Source organism: Pinus tabuliformis, chromosome 5_1 (assembly GCF_031772625.1).
Source record: "Pinus tabuliformis cultivar Carrire ecotype Pingquan chromosome 5_1, CPIR1, whole genome shotgun sequence".
Taxonomy (NCBI): Eukaryota; Viridiplantae; Streptophyta; class Pinopsida; order Pinales; family Pinaceae; genus Pinus; species Pinus tabuliformis.
This window is the reverse complement of record NC_142305.1, coordinates 707,571,775-707,593,822: the sequence shown is the minus strand read 5'-3', so window position 1 is coordinate 707,593,822 and position 22,048 is coordinate 707,571,775. Positions and strand designations below refer to the sequence as shown.

General features: G+C 37.7%; 1 long non-coding RNA gene across 2 annotated transcripts in view; it reads left to right on the top strand.

Moving 5' to 3' along the window:
- The window catches only part of LOC149166888 (uncharacterized), a 127,514-nt gene extending 114,532 nt beyond the window's left edge, over positions 1 to 12,982 (top strand). For both annotated transcript variants that reach the window (XR_016260895.1, XR_016260898.1), the window contains one exon: positions 12,603 to 12,982. This is a non-coding gene — a long non-coding RNA (uncharacterized LOC149166888). The remainder of the gene's footprint in view (positions 1 to 12,602) is intronic.
- Positions 12,983 to 22,048: the final 9,066 nt, after the last annotated feature.

The window sequence follows — 22,048 nt, the reverse complement described above, 5'->3', positions numbered from 1 at the left end:
TGATTTATTTAAGCTAAATTCGTCGTTTGAGTAATCTGAACCTCTATCTCCATTGCATAGTCATCAGAATATGGAAAATATTGTAATGGCCAATAGACCTTGGTTACCCCAAGATGTTGTAATCCCTGGACCAAAGTGTCAACTGCCAAAGAACCCAGGGAAATTTCTTCCTAAATTTGACCCAACTATAGGTGACGTGATAGACAATCACATAAAAAGGTTTATGTTGGTTGTGTGGCTTATGATGTGGAGCATAAAGATGTGGTCCAACACTTATTCCTATATAATTTCGAAGGAAAAGCTTCTTTTTGGTATTTTCCCTGGACCCTTGGGACAATCATGAGTTGGGAGGGCTTTGAGTCTCTTTTTATTGGAAATTTTGGAGAAGAAAAGACTCCAACTAATCTCCTCAATGAACATTTCTGGATGAAAATGGGTTCAAGGGAAAAAGCAAACTAATTAAAATAGAGATTTCAACTCATTCAGAATAAAATGCCTATAGCATCCTGACCTACAAATTAAATAGCTATTGAATTTTATACTTCCAACTTGCCACAATCTATGGCCATGTTTGTCTAGAGAGTAGAAATGGCTACTTTTCAAGAGAATTTCCGAGAGGTCGTGAAAGTTGAGAAGGACCTTGTGAGCGTCCATGGGAAAATGGTATTCGATGAAGATAAACCATTGACCTTTGATAACAGATAGAGAACTCATTTCAACAATGTTGAATCAAAGGAATCTTCATTTCTAGATCTTTTAGCCATGATCAAGCTTCCAAAGAAAATTAACGAGCAAAGTCATTGATTTGGAAATCACTGTCGGGGAGGGCCAATCCTGTTTTAATAGCCAGCCCCCTTTTAAAAAATATAATCCATTGGCTAATAAAATTACATCTCTATATTTATCTCAATAGCAACACATACTCGATACATTGAAATCTTTGGGGATAAACTTCCACTGTGCAACCTGAATCCCTTAGAGAAAATTGTTTAGGATGCGAAGCGTTAGGTGGTGGAAAAACAAAGGATCATGTTATATACATAGGGGGGATAATATGGGGTACAAAGGGAGGTACCTAAGGGAATAATGTAATAATGGGACGGGTCATAGTAATAAATAAGGTGGTTAACTCGTATCATGTAAGGACCACAAGTAGTTAGTAATAATGTAATGGGCCCATGGTATTAAATAGATGGTATTGAGGGAACCATGGTAATGACCCATGGTATCGTATTTATGATGCTTATATAGAGGCTAGAGACTCCACATTGAAAAGTGTCAAGGATATTATATGAACAAGCATATGGCTTGTTGAGTGTTCTCTTTCTTCAAGGAGTGAATGTATGGTATTGCCCTACCTTAAGGGTTTTGATATCAATAAATAAGCATTTCTATCTATCTCTATCATATATTTCTGGGTATATTTGCATTGTTTTATATTTTCATGTTAGATCTATAACAAGTGGTATCAGTGCACTTTCTTGGGCAAAAGTGGAGGAATTTTTTATTTTTTATTTTATTTATTTATTTATTTATTTTTTTTTTTCAGGAATTTTTTGGGGCGACGAATTTGCAGATAAGATCTGTACGTTTTAGGGAAAAATATTCAAAATATAATTGCAGATTTGGATTATCTGTGAAAAATACATGATTTCAAAAAAAAATCGGCCAAATCAGAGTCCGGATGAAGGAGATATCGCTGATCTAAAAATCAGTGAGATTGCAGACATTTTTTCGGGGCAATGAGTTTGCGGCGCAGATCTGGATGTCCTAGTGCAAGATCTGCAGAATTTAATTGCAGATCTATATTTTTTGTGAAAAACACCCGATTTATAAAAAGAAAAATCAATGGAATCGGAGTCTGGATGAGGGAGATATCACTGATTTAAAATCAGCGCTTTTTTTTTCAGAATTTTTGGTGACGGCGGAAGAGTTGTAGTGCAGATTTGAAATTCTAGTGCTTGGATCGGGATTTCTATCACATGGGTAGATGCAGAATGGTTGTTCCATTTATGAAAATAGGTCATAATAGGGATTCTGAGCAATATTGATTAAACTGTGACAATTTGAAATTTTCGCCAAGTAAGTGACATTTTTTTTAAAACCCTCTTCATGGCGGCTGTATGTTTTACAGGGAAAGATAATGGCCCTACTATTGAAGAATTTATAAAACAAAAAAGGTCAGTATGGGGAAAATATTGGAAGGATTCAGTGTGGTTTGGTTTCAAAGATGAGGCTTACAGATGGTATTTTTCACTTGACGACAAGCAGTTGTCCAAACTGTCAAATGAAGAATTTGAAAGAGTCCTTTTAGACAAATGGTCTCATGCTAGAACAAAGGAGAATGAGACACGTAAAGGGTTATTTTCTACTGGTATATTCTTATTGCAGGTTCATGGATTGATTTAGAAGGAGAAAATCATTGTGTCTATAAATTCGAGTTGCAAGCAAAATCTCATAAATGTCAACTTGGCAAAAAAATTACAAGTGCCAGTGAACCACATGGAGCACACACATGTTAATAATAAGCAGGTGCAAGTTTATAAATATTTGAAGATTTCTATGGACAAGTATGTATTGCATTCTGATTTTTATGCTTCAGATATGGCTAATGAGGATGTTGTTTTGGGATATCTGTGGATGGAATCGGTGGGTACTATAAATATTAACGTGCAGAGGAGATTCCTGAAGCTCTGGTATAAAAGAAGAAATTACATTACAGGGTATTTCCATCAATAAACAGGTAGAGTCCATGGAGGCTGAAGCAGAAGATGTTCCAGGGATTGACATATCAGACGATGAGCCATTGATGATCGACAATCAAACACAAACAGAGGTTGAAGCAGAAAATGATATAGGTGCTGATACATCAGATGAAGGCTCAGTGGTGGAAGTAATATTGGAAGATAAGACACCACAACAGGCACCACAAGATGCACCAGATAACAGTCAGGTTCCAGTAAGGGGTGAATTAAAGAAAAAGACAACATGAGTTAAAACTTCAACATATCATTACCTACATCACCCCGCAAGACAACAACCAACAAGATGGCAACCAATTAGCCACAAGGACAACAACCCTCGTATGACAGATAGAGAGGAGCGAAGATCCACCTACTACACATCAACACAGAAGAGTTGCCACGGTCAACTTCCATCTCAAGCAAGCGAGGCATCAGTGAGATCGAGGGTTCACCTTTATCTTGGATGGCTAGATGCATGTCCCTGGTACCAGTGGACTACTCTTTTGAATAGATCTTATTATTTGTGTTCTTCCCATGTTTTGGGGATGAAACATGCTAAGGGGAGTGGAATGTTATATACCTATGGGGGATAATATGGGGTACAAAGGGAGGTACCCAAGGGAATAATGTAATAATGGGATGGGCCATAGTAATAAATAAGGTGATTAACCCGTATCATGTAAGAGACCACAAGTAGTTAATAATAATGTAATGGGCCCATGGTATTAGATAGATGGTATTGAGGGAACCATGGTAATGACCCATGGTATTGTATGCATGAGGCCTATATAGAGGCTAGAGACCACATTGAGAGGTGTTAAGGAATATTGTATGAACAAGCATATGGCTTGTGGAGTGTTCTCCTTTTTTAAATAGTGAATGTATGGTGTTGCCCTACCTTAAGGGTTTGATCAATAAAGAAGCATTTTTATCTATCTTTATCATATATTTGTGGGTATATTTGCATTGTTTTATATTTTCATGTCAGATCTATAACAGAGCATCTGTCATCTATCAATTGTTTAGGGGATAATTATCTTTCCTTGAGTCATGAAACTAAGGAAGTAAGAGAATACAACAATCAAAGTAGAATTTTAATTCCAACAGAAAAAATAGTATTGCTTTCTGCTATAGTGACCGCAACCCCTAGGTCATCTCACTTGAATGAGCAGTCTAGCATCTCTTTGGGTGTCGCGACTCTTGGGTATAGTCCAATTAATGATCTTATGAAGTCAAATTTTAGCATCTCATTATATGATCTCCTCTCTTTGAATCAACCTGAACTCTTATAGGTGATCGAAAACTTTGTTAGGAGTCCTGAGCTGACCAATACATCTATGAATTTCTTCCATGATGACGACCCTTTGAATAATAAATTGATGATTGATGATGGTATAATGATAGGACAAAAGTACACTTCTAAGACCCCCACTTTCTAGCTGAATTTTGAAATTTGTGATGAAAATGTTCATAATTACATGTTAGATTTGAGAGCCTCCACAAATGTGATGCCTCAAGTAGTCACACAAAAGTTAGGCATTTAACCTTAGAAATGTGACACTTGTATTGTTCAACTCAATCAATCTAATGGTACATGTTATGAAACCAACTGGCAAAAAGATAGAAAAGAGAGATAAACACCTTAGAATTCAGCCTCTTCAAGGGGGCAACCTCCTTTACATTACATAAATGAACAATTCTTGGATGATACAAATGACAAGACCTCATTTCTATAGATAGGAGTCTAAGGGGTCGTAATATAATCAGAGCCGACATAACAATAATAATGTAAGAGCACAATAATAACAATAGTGGGCTTCTATGGGGCACAATAATAATAATATGGGGACTACATGGGCACAACATTATAATAAGGGGGTTGTACTAATAACAATAAGGGGTTACACTTGTAGTATAGAGACCTGAAATGCCCCTCTCCTTCAAAAAGTGTTGTCCTCAGCACTTGAGTAGTTCTTGATGCTTTTGTATAAAATTCTTGTCCTTCCATGTGGAAGCTTCAACAAGTAAGTTCTTCCACTTGATGAGATATTCTGAAATTGATTGATTTCGTCGCTGTCGGGTTCTTGTTTCTGTCACTGGTCCAGGTTTCAATATGATTTTTCCTTCCTCATCAAGTTCTGGTAATATTGTTTGCACTGGGATCTTCAGCAACTTTTGAATGAGTTTCCACCATGTTTCGCCATTTTTCCATTCATCTCTTGCTTTGTTTATCAAATTTGGTTGGATAATTATATCAAACTCTACCATTTCTGCAACCATATGTTCAATTTCACTCCTTTGGGCATATGGATATCTATAAGGCTTGATGTTTGGAGGAACACTTACTGGAATCAAATGAATAGCATGATCATGATCACGAATACGTGGGAGACCTTTGGGAGTCTCAAATACCTTGGAATGATTGTCCAAGACTTTTTGGAGATCTGCAGAAATAGATGATTTCGACGTGGAAACCATTAGCGAACATAATTGTGCAATTACGCTTCGTTGTTATTTCTTTAGAAGCTTTGTCATTCCATTAGCGTTGATTATCTTCCCTTGTTTCCCTGTGATACCCCTTAATTCAACTTCGTTTCCTTCCGAAGAAAATTTCATGAAAAGTTCTTGGAAATTAAAAGCTATTGTACCCAAAGATTGTAGCCATTGGACTCTTAGTACAACATCAACACCACCCATTGGAATGAAAAGCGTTGGGCTATTCAATACATATTCTCCCATAGGAAGCAATTCAATTCCTTGGTTATCTTATAATGAATAAAATTATGGGTACTACCCAAATCAATCAACACTGTTACTTTTTTTTTCTTGAAATGTCCTTATATCTTTATAGTTTGAGGAGTAGTAATTCCGACCAATGCATTACAAGATATGGTCGGATTCATTTCTTCTTTCTCTGGGGTTGGTTCCTGGTGAATATCCTTTTTTTTGAAGTTTTTTGATACTTTTCTTTCTGATATTTCACTTTAACCTTTTTATTCTTGATATGTCCTTCTATCTTGAGAGTTTGAGGAGCGGTAATTCCTCCCATTGCAATACAAGATATGGTCAGATTCATTTGTTCTCTCTAGGGTTGGTTCTCGGTGTATATCCACTTCTTTTGGCGTTTCTTTATCCTTTTCATCATTAGGAGGCCTTTCTTGTAGCAGCTTTGCCCCACCTTCCTTCAAACCTTGCATGTCTTTCTTCAAATCTTCCATGCCTTTCTTCCAATATGCTTTCATACCATCGATATTTGCTTCCATGGCATAGATAAAACTATTTGTCTTTTGCTTCTCTAGAATATCATTTACCCTTGTATTCAATTTTTGAAAGTCTTTAATGTGCTCTGCCATTAAACCCTTTTGTTTGAGATTTATCAATTGGCTAAAGAAGGTGTTTCTCTTTGTATCCTCATAATGTGCTATCATTTCCTTCGTGAAAATTGACCATGTGACAAGTGGTTTACGCAAACAAAGCCATTTATACCATAAAAATTGATTCGTTTTTAAATAATTAAAATACGTACCTTTTGTAATAGTGGTAAATGTACATCAAAATATTTCTCCATCTGTAGTATCTAATTTACCGGATCCTTGCCCTCAAACTTCTTCATCTCGCTTTTTCATGATTTTAGCAGCTTGATCTTGAAACGACTGTAACTCTGTAATTTCGGATATTTAAGTTCTAAAATTTTGTAATAGCCCTCTGAGTCCTCTTTCTAACTCTGCAATTCTGATCACAATTGGATTCTCGAAGAAAGATTTATTCCCGATCTCCCGCGATGACCCACTTATAGACTAGTTCAGTAGAGTGAACTTGTACAACGTTCCACGTGTCACTGTTTCAACCTTAGGTTCCGAAATTTATACCCAAACAAAATACAATTTGTCCTCTTTTTGTAACTTCTTACGAAATTTCAATCTGATGTTCAGAGAGAAAGTTATGACGAATTTTCCAAGGTCACCTGTTTAGGATGTAATTTGGGAGTCTACAAAAACCCTAACTTCCTCAGATCATATATCCGAAAATATAGCAAGACAAGATTTGAAATTCAGACCCGAGGTTCAAACCAATTTCTTCTCAAATGGTTTTTTTTAGCTTCTTAAACTTCGTAGAGAAAATGTTATAGCAACAATTCCACGACGATTTGTTTTAGATGAAATTCTGGAGCTTTCAAAAACCCTAACTTACTCTGATCATATCTCCAAAAATATAGCGAGACAATATCTGAAATTTGGACCTGAGGTTCAACGTGTTTTCTTCTCAAATGGGTTTTGGTTTTCGCTTCTAAAATGTCGCAGAAAAAAGGTTAGAGTGAAAATTCCACGATGACATGTTTGGAGCAGTAAAACCCTAGAATCCAAAGCTTTGATACCAAATGTTATGAAATCAACGCACAAAAAGATAGAAAAGAGAAATAAACGCCTTAGAATTCAACCTATTCGAGGGGGCAACCTTCTTTACATTACATAAATGAAAAATTCTCGGATGATACAAATGACAAGGCCTCATTTCTATATATAGGAGTTTAAGGGGTCATAATATAATCAGAGCGAACATAACAATAATAATGTAAGGGAACAATAATAACAATAATGGGCTTCTATGGGGCACAATAATAACAATATGGGGACTACATGGGCACAACAATATAATAAGGGGGTTGTACTAATAACAATAAGGAGTTACACTAGTAGTATAGGGACCTAACAGTACTGTGTTGGGAATGCTTCCTAATGGTCTTATCAGACTGACATCCAACCCTAATTTTTTCCAGACCATTGATACTTTCATAGTCGATATCCCTCATCATTATGCTCTGTTACATAGTCGGGATTGGTCAGCAAAATTGAATGCCTTTTTTGCTACTGGTTGGTCGCATATATGGCTACACTACAAAGGGAAAGACAACAAGATCAAAGTGGATCGTGAAAAGTATATGAAATATGTAGTGACTGACTTGGAAGTTCGCAACGAACTTGTATTGTTCAACGATTCTGTCTTGGGAAATTGTTGCATCGTTGCATTTTTTTGAATCTTTTAGGATATATGCTTCCTTGTGAAAATTTGTTAGAGTGGTCAAGGTTGGCCAGTTGGCCATGGTCTTTAAACTCCAACTGTACTATGCCAGATGCAGATGTGGTGGATGTTAAATAAAATTTTGAATTCTGGTATTTATATTTTGACGACGCCAAGTCTTAGGAGGGTGTAGGTGTTGGCATCATTCTCACCGATTGAAAGGGTAACATCGAACTGGTCGCTTGCAGACTGGATTTTGAATGCACAAATAACACTGCATAATAAGAAGCCCTTATTTGGGAACTTAAGAAAGTAGTGGATATTTATGTTAAGTTTTTAATGGTATTCGATGACTTTGAGATAGTGGTTAAACAAGTACATAATTTTGTTCATTGTATTTCAAGTCATTTCAAAAACTACCAGCATGAGGTAACCCAGTTAATAATGTTCTTGCATTCAATATTACTTTATTCCTCGTTCTTAGAACATAGACGTTGATTTATTTGCCACTATCGCCTCTATATTGATCCACCTTGAAAAATTCTTTACTAATTTGTTTTATGTGGGATTGGTTTATAGGCCACAATTCTAAACCATGTGACAAACTAGAATGTTTTTTAGGATGACAAACATATATTGAACTTCCTCCATATGGAAGGGACATTGAAAGATTCAATAATTGATGAAGAAGAGAACAAATAGGAATCACAAAGGTCTTCATCGGACACATAGAAAAGTCTCATAAATTCAATTCAAAAGTCAGTGGTGGAACTTGAAAAGTTTTATGACCTACAAGATAAGTTTAAGAAATCAACTAGTTGTAAGACTAATAGTTTGGCTATTCTATATGAGGTTATAAATATGGGGGCTACAAAATGTTTAAAGAATATCAACGCAGGGATTGGTTTTATCCCTATAGAGAGGGCAAAATTTATTTGATTATTGAAAGAGTATAACTATGGTTTTGATTGAACCTATGATGCCCTTAAATCGTTTGACACAAATATCATCCAAAGTGTTATACCCATGAAAGAAGGTGCTAAATCAGTCGAAAAAAAGCTTTAGAAAATGCACATGTACATCAAGCCTCAAGTGAAAAAGGAATTAAATAAACTCATTGCTGCAAATATCATCTTCCCTATTAGACATACCGAGTGGGTGGCCAACTTAGTCCTACTTAGGAAGAATGATGATATTCAACTATATGTGGACTTCAGGAATTTGGGTAGAGCATCACAAAAAATTGACTTCTTAGATGCACCTATGGAAGAAATCCTCTAGGTTGTTGTTGGCTTTGAATTGTTATATCCTTGATGGCTTCTCAGGTTATAATCAGATATTGGTATCTTACCTTGACCAGTTTACAATTACCTTTAGAAGAATGTGGGGCACACATGCACATAGGAAGATGACGTTCACGTTTATTAATGCATGAGACACTTTACAAAGAGCCATGGACATAACATTCAAAGGCCTTACCAACAAAGCCATGGTCATATATTTGGATGATGTGATGGTCTATTCTAAAAGGAGGGATGACCACCCGCAAAATTTGAAGAATTTTTTTGATAGATATAGGAAATATGGAATCTCTCTCAACCCCAAAAATATCTTTTTGTGGTTACATAAGGTCGACCATGGTGATTCATCGTATCCATGTTAAGAATAATGATAGAACTAGAGAGAACCCAAGCGATCACCAAATTGGAAACCCCTTGTAGCAAAAGAATAATGCATTTTTTTGGGCAAGATTAACTTTTTTTGAAGATTCATTCCGAATTTTGTTGGGATTGTGAAACCTATACAAGATATGATCAAGAAGGGAGCCATGATTAAATCGAACCTTAAGAAAAAAAAGTAATTTTAAAAGATCAAAATAGTAATTACTAAAGCACCAACCCTCCAGAGTATGGAATATACTCTAGACTTTGTTCTATATGCCTTCGCACGAGGGCAAGCATACACTACAGTTCTAACACAAAAGGATTATGTGGATAATGAACACCCAGTCACCTTCATGAGTTCCAAAATTTAAGGTGTAGAACTCAGATATTCAGAAGTTGGTAAACAAGCCTTCACTATATTTAAGGCAATTAAGCACTTTAGGCCATACCTTCTGAAATCTGAAACTAAGGTGATTGTACCTTATTTCACTGTCAGAAATCTGCTCACCCAAACAAATCATGGAGAACAAATGCCACACTGGATGACCTTATTGTAAGAATATGATCTTGAAATTAAATCTTCCAAAAGCATTAAGGGTTGAGCCTTTGTGTAAATTGATGGCTGAAAATGACAAGAAGTGAATCGCGAAAGAAGAATGCGACGAGTAATCATCCTTAATAGTAAAATATATCTACTGCAACAAAGGAAAGGCCATCGCACCCTAAAGAGAATTTATATTTGTCAAAGGAAGAATCCAAATTGGACAAAGGAAAATATTGTTATTAAAGGGTTTGGCGCACTCCTTTATTATTTAATGTGACAATTTTACTTGGGCTATTAATCATCAAAGCAATTTTTGTAAATATATTTAAAAGAGATTTTTATTATTATAAAATGGGAAATATGGTGAAGATATCAAATTAGCTGCACTATTGGAGGATTCTGTTCGCCCATCGAATGGATATATAATAAGATCGTTGTTTGGTTCATTGGACATATGCTCCATGGATTGTGTATCTATTTTATCTCTGAGGCACGAGTATATATCTAAGGTTCAAATAGGGTTTGTATAAGCTTGCACTCTTCTAAGTGGATTGTCTATATTTCTTTGTGGATCGAATGTATTTCTCTATGGCTCGAATTAACATTACAGTGGCTCGTCTATATTTATTTATGGATCAAATGTATTTCTTTGCCTTTCGCACTAACGTCTGTGGTTTAATATTCTTCACCATGCTTCATATTTATATTTTTTACGACTTGCTTCTAATCTACAATGACTTGCATCTCTTATGTACTGTATCTTTTGTATCTGGAGGATCATGTTAAATCCTACAGTGGCTCGTCTATTATAGATGTTCGTATACTTTGTTCGGTGGTTCACACTTCATTAGAACTCACATTTATATGTGGCATTATCGGTTTACACAGTGACATCACATTATGCAATGTCATCTGTCTCTAAGGCTCACATTATAGTGGCTCATGGATTGTATTGTTCACTCCATGACTCACACCTATGGCCAACACTCACATCAGTGGCTTAGATATACATTATCTAAGGTTTGCATTGTATCACACATAATATACCTTGAGATTCACATTCGTTATCTCTGTGAATCGTTCTCGCACGTCTCTAAGGCTCACATTACAGTGGCTCATGGATTGTATTGTTTACTCTATGACAAACACCTATGGCCAACACTTACATCAGTGGCTTAGATCTACATTATCAGAGGTTCACAATGTATGGCACGTATTTTACCTTTGAGATTCACATTCGTTATCTCTGTGAATCGTTCTATGTAGCTCACTATGAGGCTCAGGTCTGTGGGGCTTTCTCTAAGGCTCGGGTCTATAGCTCACATTATCACTATGTATAATCTCTGCGATGACATAAGTTTAATATCTATGTATTAATGCCCTATTCTTTATTGACAAGAAGAAGACTATGATGCTGTAATACAAGAAGCTTATAATGGTTATGTGATGTTACAAGTCTACAACTTTATGATGCATAAACATTATCTTTGTAATATCAATTTTTCTATCTCTACGAGGATACTATGGTGATTCGAGAAGTCTCCTTTCTCAGTGATGCAATGACACATGATCTTGATAGTTATGAATTATAATGGAAGCTACCTTGTTCGTATGATAGTGGGTATACATAATGTATGATGACAATGATGTGTATGTTCAATTGGATATGTGACATTAATCTTGCCATGATACATGTGACAATAAGAGTGCCATGATACTTGTAAGAATTACCTTGCTTATGTTACATGATGTCAATTACGTTGCTTATGATACATGATGATAGTGACCTGATGAATGGTGTATAACAATGATCTTGATATGATAGTGTCCATGACATGATAGTATGGTTAGGACAGTGACCTTGATGATAACATACTTTTGAAGACAATGATAACATGATGGATGATAGATGTGATAGTGTCTCTATGGCATATGTGATACCGTATATGAAAGTGATATGATAACAACTCTCTTGGACTTGTTTCATTTAGTTCACAAATGAAGTTGTGAACTGACTTGGGTTGGCCCTAAGAGGCTCGATGTGATTGATGTATATCATTTAAATTATACTTCGTATGTTTTAGCTAAATAGTGAATGAATATCTAAGAAGAAGAATTTGGTTAGGTTTTCCCCATTGTGGGGTTTTGCCTTTGGATTTTGACCTAAATCCTAGTGTCTTTATGGATCTAGGTGGATATTAGTGGCTGCCTAGATATTCCACATGGACTTCCAACACTGTTTTCTTTCAGCTTCTTTAATTCTAGCACAACTTTTCATTTTTGACAGTTTTTCGGGTTCTAAACTTTCGGAGCTGTTTTGAGGCACAAAGTGGAATTTTTTGGGAAAATGTGCCAAGCTAATAGTTAGAGGCTTTGGCTTGGCATGAAAATTTGTTGTCATCAGATAGATATTTCTAATGAGGTATCATATGGACCAAACATAGATCATATGACCAAGTTACTGTGGAGTATTAAAGAAGGTATGTTTTTGGTAATTATTTCAGCATCTTTTCATTAGAATTTACAAACATTTTTGCATCATGAACTCAGAAAACGATAAGGAATTGTAATAAAACATGTGAGATTAATATGCAAGACGAAAACACTGACAATTGTCATTTCCTTATGCAGGAAGGAGGAAAAACGAGAATTCGCCGTTCCAAAGGAAATGACAAGGACGGGTTAACCGTTGTCCCTTTGACGGGAGACCATATGCAAACAAGGCAAAGCAAATCAAAGCGAATCAGCCCTGGAAAGGAAGTGGAGATATCAGCTCAGTGCAGGAAAGGAAAGAGATGACTGAGGACTAATGGATCGCTGTTTTATCTATTTCTGCACTTAGATATCTCCACCTTCACCCTTATAAAAGGGATAGCACTGTTAGCTCGACAGAGTTGGTTATGTTCTATGTAATTTCTTTTAAGTTCAAAACTTTGATCATCGAGTCTCGTTAAGAACCGATCTATTGTAATTTCGCTTTATGCATTAATACAAACTTGGTTACTATTTCATCTCTGAGTCTGGAATAACTTCAAGCCGTGTACCCCTGGAGGCTAAGGGCCCGGCCCCGGAGGACACTTGCTCCTGTATTATTACGTTTGGTTTATGCATGGTTTGCTTATCAGCGTGATTTGGTAATATGATGTGTTTTGTTAGTTTACATCACATGCTCTATTATGTTTACTTTACTGAGACAGAACTATTGCATTGACTCTGCAACGTATCACTGTTCTTCTAAGTGTTGATATAATACTGTCAGTGTTTACAGAATATTGTTGCTGTTCAATTATAGAGCCTCTGTGCCGTGCACTTATTCATTGGTATTACGGAATTCATCTTAGCGATTATGTTCTTTGCGATTGTGGATCCATAGACATTGCTGTTCCATTCTGAAACGCAGTCGTAATCTTTTATAACTGAGATTGATAACTAGTTTACCGAGATCAGGTCACTATTAAGGTGTGCCTTGTGCATATATGGTTTTGAAGTGCTGTTCTATAGTTCATCATTAATCAGAGCTATTCCATTTTGGTGTGTTGTTCAATTCATCCTTAAGAGTGAATGATCGCCATTCAATTCCTGTAGGTCACGATTCTTGTAGACTAAGGTGTTACTGCTTGCTAGACTTAGTTGCTGTTACAGTTTCCTGTTTGCTGTTCTATTTCAGGTTTGCTGTTCCATTTCAGATTTGCCGTTCCATTTCTTATTTCGCTGTTCCATTTCTTACTTGCCGTTCTATTTCCTGTTCTTTGTTATTTTGGTGTGAAGAACGATCCAGGGCTGTAGTGAGCACTGACATTTACTGCCTGGCTCCCAGATCCACGATCTGTTCTCTGATTTACCTTAGTTCCATCAGTTTACAAAGGGATGAGTTACTGCTACTGAACCCTTGACTGATAACTTGCTTAGTTTTCTGAATGAGTAGTTTAATCTTTTGAAGTAGTTTACTGTAAACAAGCATCCGTTTACTCTTATATTTCTGAACACTGTACTACTAGCATTACTCTGACAAAGGATAGCCTCAGACTGAGACATTCTTTGAAATAACAAAACGTTCCTGGATTGACAACTAATGTGAGGTAATTAGAGGTGAAAGAGACCCTTTTTATAGCTCCACATTTTGGCGCCGTTGCCGGGGAAAGAGTGTAGCCATTTGTTTTTTTCAGAGTAGTGTAAGAACCTGTTAGGAAAGAATTGGGTTTTAAAAACGGAAGGTAAGAACTTACGTGTGGAGCATGTAACAGCCCTGCTCCCCTACCCACTTTCCTACAGATTTGCTGCTGTTTTGTTTGGGTAGAATCTAGTAGTTGATTTGTGTGCATGACTAAGCAGAAAAAGCCAGAAAAGAATTCCAAACCTCTACCCAAGCCAGAAAAAGCTAAGGGGCCGGTGACCCTTGGCCAATCAACCTTCATAGACGAAATCATCAAGAAAGCAGAATCTCAGCCTTCAGTAGGACCCAGAAAAGTTATTTCTAGACAGCCTACTAGTTCCCTTCAGTCCACAGGATCACCATCTGTAGCCTTTTTTGAGGTGCATAGTCAAACTGAAGAGTAGGACTTTCAAGAAATTGAAAATTCTACTCCAGAACTATTGCAAGAAGGGAATTTCAGCAATCTTTGTGAAGGAGGAGGAGAAACAGGGGAAACTGAGGAACCAAGGTCTCCTCTTGGGACAACTCAGCCATTAAACAACCCAGACAAGGGAAGTGCTGCAAAAATCATTGTTGAAGAAACTCAATCTCCTCAAACATTAAGCACTCTCATTATCCTAGACAGAGGAAGTGTTATTAAAACCAGTCCTATTAAAGCCATTCCTTCTCAACCTAGGAATACCCTCCTAGATATCCCAGAAGGCTATTGGCATATATTCGACCAATTGGTTCAAAACCAGCGAAACACCCAAACCTCTACATTGCAATACCCCATAGTGGATACTGCAACAAATGCGCCCATGAAATCAATCCCTCTTCAACATATCCCTACATTCCACGGTCTTACATCAGAAGATCCAGATGCATTTCTATTTGAGTTTGATGTGCTGTGTAGGGGATATGATTACACCACCGACCCCCACAAACTAAAATTATTTCCCTCTACATTAAAAGGGGCTGCTTTAAGATGGTTTATGGGATTAGGTGGCGGGGTTATAAATAATTAGGATCAAATGAAAGAATCTTTTCTAAAGAAATATCAGGACTATTGCAGGTCTAGAGAACTGAAGGATGAAATATTCCAGATGGTAGCCAGACCAAATGAAACATTAGATGAGTATGTGGGACGTTTTCAGTATAATCTTCAAAGATCTCCTTATGCACCACTACTTTTACCTGATAATGTGTTAAAAACAACATTAATTAGGGGCATGAAGGAACAATGGATCGAAACATTAAATATTATGGGAAAAGGAGATATTTATCAAGAAAATTTTGCTGACATTATTGACTTATGTATCAGGGGTTCGAGAGGCAGCACAAGATTGAAATCGGCAGAACATGATCGGTTTGTAAGAGAATAAAATTTCGACAGAAGGAGTAACGCGTGCAGAAATTAGAAATCTATTGGAAAATTTTAAAACTGATATACTAGGGACGCTAACTACACAACTTGATGTTATGCAAGCCAAGCAGAAGCAATTGGAGGCAGAATAGAATTTGGCAATCTTCTGCCCCCGATTCAGGAAGAAACATAGCCATAAAGAGTGTCCACTAGATGCAGTCCGAACATGCGCCATTTGCACGAAAGATCACCCTACGGAAAGCTGTCCCTCACTTCCCGGATTAAAAGCAGTAGATAAGGAAGCAAAACAAGAGCCAGAATCGGTATATTTGCTCAACCAGCGCCGTTAGTGGCAGCCGCGACAAACTGGTATGTTTTCAGACCCAACCTCTTCTTTTCAGCCTCCGCAGTATAATGGTCAACAATATAATATGTGGCAAAGTCAATCCCAACCCCCGCCCCTAAACTGGTCACCTCAGTTGTTTCCTTCATCAACCCCGTGGCTGAATCAGGCAAGCCGATCTGGTTGGCCGAATTTTCCCCATACTCCACCATATTGGCAAAGTAACGCATACCCACCACAATGGACTCCGCCTACTTCACAAAGTTCAGCCTGGCAGACAAACTGTCAAAGACCGATGCATCAGCGAGTAGGAACCATGCCGCTCCCTCAACCTACATTGCCAGCGTTACAACAAAATCCCCAGTCTAATCTGAGACCGCAACTCCCAGCCCAACCCAACCCCAATCCAAATAACAGACCAGTCCAATCTGTCCAAATAATAGAAACATCAGAAATAGGAGCTGATCTGAGGGAGTGTAATGATCTTCAGTTAAGATCTGGGCGTATTATTGAAACTGAGGGAGAAAGGACAACCCATGTTGAAAATCAGTTACCCAGAGAACATCTGTCACAAGAAGAGGATGTGAACAAACAACAAACTCATAACCAAACAACCACATCCTCTCCCCCGTTCCCAGAACGATTAATCATACCTCGACGTACATAATATCCTGATTTTGACATTCTGGGAGAATTACAAAATTTGTACATAAAAATTCCATTCCTCCAAGCTATTCAAGACATTCTGATATACGCAAAGACTATCAAAGAATTGTGTGTAAAGAAATCAAGGAGGAATGTAGCAAACAATTCAAGAGTCCAAGTAGTTAGCACTCTATTTGACTTATTATCAGGAAAAGAAACGCCCATTAAATACGAAGACCCAGGAAATCCAATAGTCACCGTACAAATTTATGGTCAAACCTTCCCTAATGCCTTAGTTGATCTAGGAGCTGCGATCAACATCTTAACAACTACTACTTGCCAAAAGCTAGGCATTACATCTGTAGAACCCACCTCTACCTTGTTAGCGCTGGCTGACCGATTTGTGGTTAGGCCAGAGGGCATGCTACATGATGTCATGGTATCTGTTGACTCCTGGGAATATCCCACTGATTTTCTGGTAATAAATCCCAAAAGCCGACTTGATGTACACCCATTGATTTTAGGTAGACCTTGGCTTGCAACTGCCGATGCCTATATTGGCTGCCAACAAGGCAATATGACCATGACAAGGGGAGCGAATATCAAGAACTTAGCCTTATATCCTCCAACACAACCAAGTGTCACAATGATCAAAACTAATAAGCACCCTGTATCATACCTTACTGACAACATTAGATCTCCATTAACTATACAAGAGGCACTTGATTTTAAAGATCAGACAGAAGAGGATGCCATTAATAAATTTATTAGTCAAACTGAATCCAGATCCCGCACACTGTGTCACATGATAGAGGCAGCATTCGACAACGAATTAGAAGAAGATCCTCTTAAAGATATACATGATCAAACGATACCTGTTACCTCTATTGCAAATAATAAAATTGTGGAAATTGAACTGGGAAAAACCTTAACATTAATGCTAACCTCATCTCCGAACAAGAAACGAAGCTCATCTATCTGTTGAGGAAATATAAAGAAGCATTTGCATGGGACTATCCTGATATGAAAGGAATCGACCCTCAATTATGTACCCACCACATTTACATAGAAAAAGATGCGAGCCTTGTTCGCTAGCCTCAGAGGAGACTTAATCCTCATCTAAAAGATGTAGTAAAAGCTGAACTTCAAAAACTTTTAGATGTCAACTTCATCTATCCTATCTCCGATAGTAAATGGGTCTCTCCGCTTGTGGTGGTACCAAAAAAGAATGGGAAATGGAGAATCTGTGTGGACTACAGGGAACTAAATAAAGCAACACAAAAATACCACTTCCCTCCCCCATTCATCGACCAAGTATTATACACTTTGGCAGGAAAGAAATTCTTTTCTTTCCTGGATGGCTTCAGTGGATACAATTAGATCCAGATTTCCCCTAAAGACCAAGACAAAACCACTTTTAATTGTCCTTGGGGAACATTTGCCTACAGAGTTCTACCTTTTGGCTTATGTAATGCTCCTGCCACATTCCAAAGGGCTATCCTTAGCATTTTTTCAGATTTAATAAATGAAGGACTTGAAGTATACATAGATGACTTTACATCATATGGAGACAATTTCGATCCAGCATTGGATACACTGGAAAAAGTCCTACAACGCTGCATTGCTACCAGGCTTTGTTTAAGCCATGAAAAATGCTATATGATGATGACTGAAGGACTTATTCTTGGACACTATATTTCAGCAGCTGGCATTCAGGTAGACCCAGCCAAAATCCAAATAATTTTGCTTATTCCCACTCTTACCACTCAAACAGAGGTACGCAGTTTTCTTGGATTTTCTGATTATGATAGGAGGTTTATAGAACATTTTTTCGCATATTGCTGCACCTCTGTATGTACTAACTGGTAACATCGATTTTCTTTGGACAGAAAAATGTGAACGTGCTTTCTAGGATCTAAAGAAGCTGGTGTCCACAACCCCAATCCTTCGAGGACCAAATTGGGATTTGCCATTTCAGATATCATTTGATGTCTCAGATACAGCCATTGGAGCAGTCCTTGGGCAGGAAGAGGATAAAAAACCATATGCAATTTATTATATTAGCAAAAATTTATCCCTTGCTGAATTAAATTATACTGTTATTGAGAAAGAATTTTTAGCTGTAATACATGCTGTCAATAAATTTAGACATTACATTACTGGATACCCTGTTATTTTGTATACAGATCATTCTGCCATCAAATATTTAGCAAACAAGCCTATCACAAATGGCAGAATAACTAGATGGCTGATTTTATTGCAGGAATTTGATATTACAATCAAGGATAGACCTGGAGAAGGAAATCCTGTAGCCGATTTTCTCTCAAAAATGCCAAAGCCAATCGATGCAGCAGCAGTTGAAGATCAATTTCCAGACGAGCATCTGTTTGTTGTCGCTGTTCAAACACCTTGGTATGTTGATGTTGCCAATTACCTAGAAGTAGGTAAACTAGCGAAACATCTAACCCCTAATGAGTGGAAACAGATTGTTCAGAAGAGTGCTCGATTCTCGTGGGTTGGAGGCTACCTGTTCCACACAGGGGCAGACATGCATATCAGAAGATGCGTTCGAGAGGATGAAATCTTTGACATTTTAAAAGCCTGCCATGATGGACCATGTGGCGGACATTTCGCCGATCGCAGAACTGGACATAAGGCCCTGCAAACAGGGTATTATTGGCCTACAATTTTCAAAGATGCAAAGAAATTCGTCCAAGCTTGTGACAGTTGCCAGAGAGCAGGACGCCCTGGTTAGTCCGATGAGATGCCCTTGAACCCACAGTTAGTCATTGAACCATTCGAACGATGGGCCCTTGATTTCGTCGGACCAATTAACCCACCCTCAAACCAGAAAACATATATTTTGGTGGCAATAGAATATGTCACCAAATGGGTTGAGGCAGAGGCATTGCCGAGAGCTACAGAAGATTCTGTCATACAGTTCTTGTTCCATATATTTGTGCGTTATGGCCTTCCAAGAGATATAATTACAGACGGTGGACCACAGTTTGCTGGGAACAAAATAGCTGCAACACTAAAAAACTATCATGTCTAGCACAAAATCACTACTACATACCACCCACAGGCAAATGGTTAGGTAGAAAGCAACAATAAAATAATAGAAGCAATCCTAACAAAAACAATCGCGTCACATAGACGTGATTGGGTTGCCAGACTACCAGAGGCACTGTGGGCTTACAGAACAACATGGAGAAGTACCACTAGTTACTCACCTTATCAATTAGTGTTTGGCAAGTAACCCATTTTTCCCATAGAATTCGAAATCCAAACACTGCGAACAACACAGGAAGTTGGCTTAGATTTAACGGAGGCACAGATTAATCGATTGCAGCAGATCAATGAGCTCGATGAAATCAGGCTCTCTGCACTCCAAAATACTGCACTTATCCAACAGCAGCGAGCTAAATGGCATGATGCTCTCATTAAAAATAAAGTCTTCCACGAAGGAGACTGGGCACTTTTGTACGATTCCAGGTTTTAGGACTTTCCCGGGAAACTCCAGACTCGTTGGTTGGGACCATACGAAATCCAGAAGGTACATGACAATGGTACTCTTACTCTAATCACTATTGACGGTTCTGGATATGCCTTCAAGGCAAATGGCCACCGAGTTCGCCTTTATCGCAAACCACTCACTCGGGAGTCCTTCTGCCAGCAGCTACGCCAAGACTCTGATATGGAAATTTTGGGGGAGGGAGAGAAGTCTTCCTCACCTGAGATTCATTAAGTAATTTATCTCTTTTCACAGTTTTGTACATAATTTCTTTTGTTTTTGTACATATTTTTGAATCAAATGCTTTGCCGTTACTTTTCGAACCAGCAACAATGTTATTATTTTTGCTGTTCCTTTTCTCAAAGGGACAACATTTTTCGTTCTACTGTTCCTTTTTCAAAAGAACAACACCTGTTGGATTGACTGTCATTTTGCTTTAAACTTGTTCTTTTTCTTTATTTTTGCTTTCTGCTGTTCTTTTCCCAAAGGAACAACATTTTCGATTTTTGCTGTTCCTTTTCCAGAGGAACAACACTTTTTCTTTTTGCTGTCCCTTTTCCAAAGGAACAACACTTTTGCTTTTTGCTATTCCTTTTCCAAAGGAACGGCACTGGCGTGTCTTGCTGTTCCTTTTCCAAAGGAACAACACTTTTGTTTTTTGCTGTTCCTTTTGGAAAATGAACAACACTTTTGCTTTTTGCTGTTCCTTTTCCAAAAGGAACGACATTTGTGTGCCTTGCTGTTCCTTTTCCCAAGGAACAACATTTTCGATTTTTGCTGTTCCTTTTCCAAAGGAATGACACTTGGATGTCTTGCTGTTCCTTTTCCAAAGGAACAACATTTTCAATTTTTGCTGTTCCTTTTCCAAAGGGACGGCATTTGTGTGTTTTGCTATTCCTTTTCCAAAGGGACGGCATTTGTGTGTTTTGCTATTCCTTTTCCAAAGGAACAACGGTTTTGATTTTTGTTGTTCCTTTTCCGAAGGAACGGCACTTGCGTGTCTTGCTGTTCATTTTCCAAAGGAACAACATTTTTTATTTTCGCTGTTTCTTTTCCAAAGGAACGACATTGTGTGTTTTGCTATTCCTTTTCCAAAGGAACAGCGTTTCTGATCTTTGTTGTTCCTTTTTCTAAAAGGAACACCACTTGTATTCTTTTGCTCTTCCTCTTTGAAGCAGCAACATCTTCGTATTCCTTTTACTTATGCTTGTTCCCTTGTTGTTTTAACTTAATGATGCTTACTGTTCCTGTTCTTTCAAGTCTTTTGGAATACAGCGATGCACTTATGCAATGGATACAAAATCGCAACATACTGAAATCAGGTGAATTATAAAATCGTTATTTTTATAAGAAATTGCTTTGAATTGGTAAAAGGACAGAGGGAAAGACACACTTACCTATTATCTTTTGCTGTCATTGCTTCACTAACTCTGCTCTGATTGGTTATCTTTATCATGTTGGTTCCTTCTAAATCCTCTTTGATTATTATTCAGGAATAAGAGCAAAGGGTTTATATCTTCTTATTGAGATGTTAAGACTTCTTCCACCATTTCTATTCTTAAGGAGTGTTGAACCACCCTTTGTGTATAAATGGGATAGTGCTTTATGAAAAAGAAAAAAGAAGAGAAAAAAGAGCAAACAATGATGTCTTAATGACTTAAAAGTTGTCAAATGCAGGATAGGGGGTCTCACCAAGAGCCAGCCTACCATGATCATGAGGGAGAAAACAAAGTGGCATTCCCACTATGGCCACCACACCAGGGATATGGTCCAAAAGGTATATCAAATAAAGAACCCTTGGAACAGGAGGTCTCATCACGAGCCGGCCTGTCCACCTTTCGCTCCTTCCTCGTTAATGGCATTATGGCTAACTGGTCACCAAGCCAGCATAATGGCCTACGTTTTGACATCACACAACACTTCCTAAGCATACACAAAGGATCATGGTTCCATGGGTGAAATAAACAACTCTGGTAAGGTTATGGACACTTGTCGGCCGCAGAGCACTGTTAATGGTATTGAAGTCACATTATTTACACCAATAGATAGTTATTACCACCCTTCTGTTTCTTATACC